This window comes from Sarcophilus harrisii, chromosome 4, assembly GCF_902635505.1.
Source record: "Sarcophilus harrisii chromosome 4, mSarHar1.11, whole genome shotgun sequence".
In the NCBI taxonomy this organism is placed as follows: domain Eukaryota; kingdom Metazoa; phylum Chordata; class Mammalia; order Dasyuromorphia; family Dasyuridae; genus Sarcophilus; species Sarcophilus harrisii.
Genome location: NC_045429.1, coordinates 294,021,286 through 294,029,844, shown reverse-complemented (window position 1 = coordinate 294,029,844; position 8,559 = coordinate 294,021,286).

Below are 8,559 nucleotides of genomic sequence, written 5' to 3'. Positions count from 1 at the left end.
AAAATCAGATCTAGAAAGAAAAAAACCCAAGAAGGAAAAAAAAATGCAAGCAAACCATAACAGAAAGGATGGAAATACTATGTTGTGGTCATAGCTCATTTCCCATAGCTCTCTCTCTGGGTGTAGCTGACTCTCTTCATTATTAAACAATTGGACCCATTTTGAATTATCTCATTGTTCAAAAGAACCACATCCATCAGAATTGATCATTGTATAATTTTGTTGTTGTCATGTATAATTGTAATGTCCAGACTAGCTTTCTGGTGGTCCTCCGGACATTGGTCTCAACAGAATAATCACCATGAGAGTAGTCCGGAATAAAGTCCAAAGTCTTTATTGTCTCCTTCAGTCTCCCAGTCTGTTCCAGCAGTCTCAGTCAGTCAGCCAGTCTACAGTCTCTCATCTCTCCTAGTCAGCCAGTCAGTCTACAGTCTCTCATCTCTTCTAGTCAGCTAGTCAGCAGTCTGGATATTTCAGTCTGACTCTGACCTCTTAAATACTCTATTACAATTACATCAATTTATCATACTGAGTATAAGCCAATCATTATATCACTAGGGAACCATTATCTTATCGATTCCACTGAGTTAATATCTTGTTGTAATATTACATCAATCATACAGAGTCTTCAGTATACCTTTTCAGAGTTCCTGCCCTCTACATCTCCCACTTTATTTTGTTTTAGAACACAGGTAGTCACACCCTCCTTGATTTCTCAGGGAAAACCCCAAAAAGGAGGTGATCACACCCTCCCTGACTTCTCAGTAAGGGAGATAAAAACACCAAAAAGGAGGTGATCATGTCCTCCCTGATGTCTCAGGAAGGGAGATGGAAATACCAAAAGGAAGAGTTAAAGCAGGGTTTCCTCTAGGCTAAAATTGAAACAGGTATACATAAATCCATCAGCATGGGAGATATTACACAAGCACATAGCAATATAGCATAAGCTAGTAGTGATGGCTCTCCCGACAGCTGGCACAGCCTCAGTGTGGTGTAATAAACATGAATTATACATCCAAGTAGTGATATAACAAACAATATTAATCAACACGTGTGGTGGTTTTATCAAATTTGCCCGGTTAGTTGATGCCTATCTCTCTGCCTGGCTCCAAGAGATCTTGTAGCTTTGTCCTTGGCCTCTGCCTCTGCTTTCTTCAGCCTCCAGCCAGCTGCGAATCGTGGCTTCTCAATCTCTGTGGCGAGTAGTCTTTTCTTCCAGAGTGTTCTGTCTCAGAGCCCTGTTGATGTTCTGGAGAAATTCTCCTCTAGCTCCAAGAGCTTCCTTCATTTATGTGATCTCCCAAAGGTTAACTCCACCTTATGGAGGGTTATCTCTTCTGGTTATCTCCCAGAGTACTCTCTGGTCCTGAGAGAGGTGTGAATTCAGACTAAGCCAGCCCTGAATTCTCGTGTGAACTCCATTGAGTACTTAGATATTTGAACTCTCTAAGGGTGTGAACACAAGCATTGTTCAATCAGTTCCACTTAGTATCTTGTTTCAAGTTCTGGCCCAAAATAACTCTTAAGATTATTAACTCCAATGTCTTTAACACTTTGTAAAGAAATGTCTTAACACTTTAGTAAAGATTCCAACAAACATGAGGAATTATACATGTCTATAAGTCTTAGAAGGAGGGTATGTAGATAATCACACACATACCTCCTTCAGCAGGCAATCTATTGTCCATTACTTCACAAGTCAGAGAATCCAATGATTCCTGCAAGTTTTGAAGTCCTGAAACAGTCTTATGTGTTAGGTAATCCAATGATTCCTGCAGATTTTGAAGTCCTGCAACAATCTTATCATGTCTCAGAAAATTCAATGATTCCTGAGGGTTTTGAAGTTCTGCATCAGTCATATCATATCTCAGATATGATCCAATAATTCCTGCAGAACAATGAAATACTACAATAGTCTTATCAACAATTTTTGATGTTCATAAGTCAATTGCCATAACTGCATTGCTCTTTCAGTGGTGGGCACAGTCAGCGATGAAACCACCCAACGTATTTAGGGTGTTATCCTTTGTTTCAAGGGTCTTCTCCATCTCTCTCCAATGGACAAGGCAAATATGACTCATTGGCACCCATCTGATTCCTTCTCCATTTGTAGAGATACAAGCAAACCCACTCCCCCAAGCAGTTAACCTATGTGGTCCCTTCCATTCACCACTTTTACCACACCCTAAGATATCATCCATGTAATGTAACAACATAACTTTTGGAAATGCTTTTCTTACTGGAGTAAGAGCAGCAGCCACATACATTTGACACATAGTAGGGTTATTTTTCATTCCCTGTGGCAAAAATGTCCATTCATGTCTTTTATAAGGCTCAGCTAAGTTAATGCTGGGCACTGAAAAGGCAAATCTTTTCATATCCTCCTTATCCAGAGGGATAGAATAGAAACATTCTCTAGGCAATTTGGGTAGGAGATGAAAGTCCAGACTGCAGAGTTCCCATAGTTTCTATCTGTTCATTTACTTGTTTTAAATCAGTCAGGAGCCTCCATTTTCCAGATTTCTTTTTTACTACAAATACAAGGGAATTCCAAGGACTTAGAGAAGGTTGTAAGTGTCCTTGGTCAAGTTGCTCCTGTACTATATTTAATAAGGCCTGAATTTTATCACTTGCTAAGGGCCACTATTCTACCCACACTGGTGTATCAGTTTTCTATTGAATGGGAATAGGTGAGAGTGCAGGCAGGCCTTCAACAGCAGCCCCACCTAAAAAGCCAAAGTTCTCAATTGTAATTCTGTTATAAATGTCTCTTCCCCATAGATTGATGGGGATTTTTTGAATTACAAAAGGAGCAAAAACTCCTGTTTCACCTTCAAAAGTCCATCTCAAATGCAAATTAAGACAACTCTGAGATACCACTATACACCTGTCAGATTGGCCAGAATGACAGGGAAAGATAATGCAGAATGTTGGAGGGGATGTGGGGAAACGGGGACACTGAAACATTGTTGGTGGAATTGTGAACACATCCAGCCATTCTGGAGAGCAATTGGGAACTATGCCCAAAAAGTTATCAAACTGTGCATACCCTTTGATCCAGCAGTGTCTCTACTGGGCTTATACCCCAAAGAGATACTAAAAAAGGGAAAGGGACCTGTATGTGCCAAAATGTTTGTGGCAGCCCTGTTTGTAGTGGCCAGAAGCTGGAAAATGAATGGATGCCCCATCAATTGGAGAATGGTTGAGTAAATTGTGGTATATGAATGTTATGGAATATTATTGTTCTGTAAGAAATGACCAGCAGGATGAATACAGAGAGGATTGGCAAGACTTACATGAACTGATGCTGAGCGAAATGAGCAGAACCAGGAAATCATTATATACCTCAACAGCGATACTGTATGAGGATGTATTCTGATGGAAGTGGATTTCTTCAACAAAGACAAGATCTAACTTAGTTTCAATTGATCAAGGATGGACAGAAGTAGCTACACCCAAAGAAAGAACACTAGGAAATGAATGTAAACTGCTTGCATTTTTGTTCTTCTCCCCAGGTTATTTATACCTTCTAAATCCAATTCTCCCTGAGCAACAAGAAAACTGTTCGATTCTGCACACATATATTGTATCCAAGATCTACTGTAATCTATTTAACATGTATAGGACTGCTTGCCATCTTTGGGGAGAGGGCAGAGGGAGGGAGGGGAAAAATCGGAACAGAAGTGAGTGCAAGGGATAATGTTGTAAAAAATTACCCTGGCATAGGTTCTGTCAATAAATTAAATAATTAATAAATTATTAATGTATTAATTATTAATAAATAAATTAAATAATTAAATTAAATAACTTTATTTAATTTAAAAATAAATAAATAAATAAATTTTTAAAAAAAAGTCCATCTCAAAGGAGCAGCACTAACTTCAGCTGCTATTGATCCTCCTATGCCAAACATATAGGTATCTGCCTTAAATCTTTGACCAATGACTGAGCTACTTGGCACCTCTAATGACTGTACAATTTGCACCTATCTACCAACTCTTCGAATGCTATACTATTTACATAGATAGTGAGCATAGGACAGTCAGCTGTAACAGCTGCAGTCCAGAATATTCCTGGATTCTATTGTTGGGAGTCAAAATCTGGGCAAATATCATCAAATTGCCTATTAGGAGTATGTATCAGTAAACCCGATGCTACTACTTCTCCTGATTAATAAGTCATACATTGTCTACCTGTATTAGTGACTGGAATATTATCTACATATTCCCCAATTTCCCAAATCAGTGTATGCATGGACACTGTTTTGTAAGCACTTTCAGGAGGTGAAATGGTCAAACCTACTGTTCCAGGAGGCAAAGGATCTAAAGGCTGCTCAGGGACAGATTTCATCTCTCCAGGGTATATCTCAGTAGTCCTAGCTGCATACAACTCTATACTCCCTAATTGTAATCCCTTTCACTCATCAGATTGCATCTTGGCTAATTAATCATATAATCCCTTTTCCCCATCAGATTGCTTCTTGAGTAATCGATCATGTCTGGGTACTGAATTTCTAAAGACTCTCTGGGAGTAATATCAGCTGTCATCATGCCAAGTGTTTTTTGCCTGGGGCCCTGGAGGTGGGCCCCACTTCCTGTTTCCCTGAGTCATTCTACATTCTGATGCCCAATGAAAGCTTCTGTTGCTTTTTGGACATAGGGTTTTGGGTCTTATTCTCTCACCCTGTCCTCGCACTCTATCTCTATGCCATTACTGAGCTTTCAAATACCCTACTTTACCACATTGAAAGCATTGACAAGTCTCTCTGGACGTACCTTGCCAAAAGGGACCCTGTCTTTCTATGTTCAGATCTTGAGAAGTCTGCATCATAGACTGGGTATAAAAGGTATTTATGCTCAGTGTGGCACAGAGTCTTATGATTTCATCTAAAGGAGCATCTTTGTGTAGTCCTAGTATAATTCTTCTACAAACCTCATTAGCATTTTCCTTAGCAAGTTGTCTTATCATAATTTCTGTTGCTGCATTTTCACCAATAGTTTGTAAGATAGCTGTTTTCAAACATCCCACAAAATTAGCAAAGGTTTCATTTGGACATTTTTGTGAAGGCTTCCCCTCTATTTTGTCTTCCTGGGAGGGTGCCCCATACTTTGATAGCAGCAGCAGCAGCAGCAATTTGCTCATATGCTCTCAAGGTAATTAATCTGTGCTCAAGTGTCTGCACAAAAACCTAAACCTGCTAGTTGATTAGTGGTGACTGGTATATTAACTCCAGGTTGCCTATTTCATTGGGCTTATATTCTACAGAGTTCACTATACTCAGAAAACCACAACAAGTTTTGTCCAGGTTCTAAACATGTCCTTGCTATAGAGTTCCAATCATTAGGGGTTAAAATTTCAAAACGCCAAATTCTTTAATAACATCTTGACATAAGATGATGTAGACCCATAAAGAGTGCAAGCCTTTTGCAGATCTTTAAAAATTTTCAAATTAAACGCAGTGTATGTTCTTTTTTCTTGACCTGAAGAGTCAAACTCTTCAATCATAGGATATACTTCTATTTTAAAATCAGATGTATCTTGCCCTTCCTCTTTAGCTTTAATTAGTGCCCTTTGTAATCGTGTCATAAGGGATGGACAAAACTGCTATATGGGTGGTGCTGGTGCTGATGGTGTCACTGTCCTTCCCTCTCCTCCTCCTCCCTCCACCCATGAGGGTGAAATTGAGGGAGGATGGTCAAGAGATAGGGAATGCTCTAAGAGCGCCTGCTTGGATGTAATTGAGCTGTGAAAGTGAGAAGCACCACACTCCTTAAGTTCATCAGCACTGTACTTAACTCCTTTCTTGTCCAATTCTCTAGGCTTTTCAGCTGCTTTGTTAGAACTTGTGGGATTCTTTAAAGTCAATTGTATATATAGAATGTTTTTTCAGGAATTGAATCAGGACCATTATTGTTGTAATATTCAAATAACTGCTCTCCCACTAGTTCCCACTTAGCTGGCTCTAATTTTTCTTCCTTAGAGAACCGAGGAGTATATTCTAATGTATCTAAGAGTCCAATGATCTGCTTCCAAATTACAATCAAACCTTGCCATTCTAAGATGATAGGAAAAAATAATGATGAATGTTGCAGGGGATGCAGGAAAACTGGGACACTGATGCATTGCTGGTGGATTTGTGAACAAATCCAACCATTCTGGAGAGCAATCTGGAATTCTGCCCAAAAAGTTATCAAACTGTGCATACCCTTTGATCCAGCAGTGCTACTACTGGGTTTATATCCCAAAGAAATACTAAAGAAGGGAAAGGGACCTGTATATGCCAAAATGTTTGTGGCAGCCTTGTTTGTAGTAGCTAAAAATTGAATGGCTGAATAAATTGTGGTATATGAATATTATGGAATATTATTGCTCTGTGAGAAATGACCAGCAGGATGAATACAGAGAGGCTTGGAGAGACTAACACGAACTGATGCTGAGTGAAATGAGCAGAACCAGGAGATCATTATATACCTCAACAGTGATACTGGACAGGATGTATTCTGATGGAAGTGGATTTCTTCAACAAAGAGATTTTTTTAATAGCTTTTTATTTACAAGTTATATGCATGGGTAATTTTACAGCATTGACAATTGCCATACCTTTTGTTCCAATTTTTTCCCTCCTTCCCCCCACCCCCTCCCCCAGATGGCAGGATGATGACAAAGAGAAGATTTAACTCAGTTTCAATTGATCAATGATGGACAGAAGCAGCTACACCCAAAGAAAGAACACTGGGAAATGAATGTAAACTGTTTGCATTTTTGGTTTTCTTCCCGGGTTATTATTACCTTTTGAATCAAATTCTTCCTGTGCAACAAAAGAAGTGTTTAGTTTTGTACACATATATTGTATCTAGAATATACTGTGACATATTTAACTGCTTGTCATCTGGGGGGAGGGGATGAAGGGAGGGCGGGGAAAAGTCAAAACACAAGTGAGTGCAAGGGATAATGTTGTAAAAAATTATCCAGGCATAGGTTCTGTTAATAAAAAGTTATAATTATTAAACAAAACAAAACAAACCTTGCCATTTTATTAACCTAGCTATGCTTTCTACACATTTCCCTTGGGATGGGCAAGGCTCTTTTCTTAGTATTTGCCCCATTTCATCTGAAAAACTAAAGTGACTGGTTTAGCCCTTACCAAAGTTTCCTGCTTGTCTATTTTTGTACTCACCCTATTTCCGGGTCATGGGGACTTCTCCACTGAACTCATGTTAGTGTCAGTCGAACTGCTAAGTGTAAATCCTTATGTCCACATTTGGGCACCAAAATGTAATGTTCTGGCTAGCTTTCTGGAGGTCCTCCAAACTGGGCCTTGGTCTCAGCAGAATAATCACCAGGAGAATAGTCAGGAATAAAATCCAAAGTCTATTGTCTCCTTCAGTCTCCCAGTCTGTGTCAGAAATCTCAGTCAGTCAGCCAGTCTACAGTCTGCATATCTCAGTCTCTGACTTTGGTCTGACTCTAACCTCTTGAATACTCTATTACAATTACATCAATTCATCATACTGAGTATAAGCCAATCATTATATCACTAGGGAACTATTATCTCATCAATTCCACTGAGTTAATATCTTGTTGTAAGATTACATCAATCATAGTGAGTCTGTAAGTATACCTTTTCAGAGTTCCTGCCCTCTACATATAATGATCTTCTGGTTCTGCTCATTTCACTTAGCATCAGTTCATGTAAGTCTCTCCAAGCCTCTCTGTATTCATCCTACTGGTCATTTCTTACAGATCAATAATATTCCATAACCTTCATATACCACAATTTACTCAGCCATTCTCCAATTGATAGGCATGCATTTAGTTTCCAGTTTCTAGCCACTACGAAAAGGGCTGCCACCAACATTTTTGTACATACAGGTTCCTTTCCCTTCTTTAATATCTCTTTGGGATATAAGCCCAGTAGTAACACTGCTGGACCAAAGGGAATGCACAGCTTGATAACTTTTTGAGTATAGTTCCAAATTGCTCTCCAGAATGGCTGGATTCATTCAACTCCACCAACAATGTATCTGTGTCCCAGTTTTCCCACATCCCCTTCAACATTCATCATTATCTTTTCCTGTCATCTTAGTCAATCTGAGAGGTGTCTAGTGGCATCTCAGAATTGTCTTGATTTGCATTTCTCTGATCAATAATGATTTGGAACACCTTTTCATATGAGTAGAAATAGTTTCAATTTCATTATCCAAACATTGTCTGTTCATATCCTTTGACCATTTATCTATTGGAGGATGGCTTGATTTCTTATGAAGTTGAATCAATTCTCTATATATTTTGGAAATGAGGCCTTTATCAGAACCTTTAACTGTGAAAATGTTTTCCAAGTTTATTGCTTCCCTTCTAATCTTGTCTGCATTAGTTTTGTTTATTCAAAAGCTTTCCCTTGGCAGATAGATTCAAAAATATTTTATACTATTGACAGTTATTTTAAATGAAATTTTTCTTTGTATCTCTTGCTGTTGGGTTTTGTTAGTGATATATAAAAATGCTGATGATTTATGTGGATTTATTTTGTACCCTGAAACTTTGCTAAAGTTGTGGATT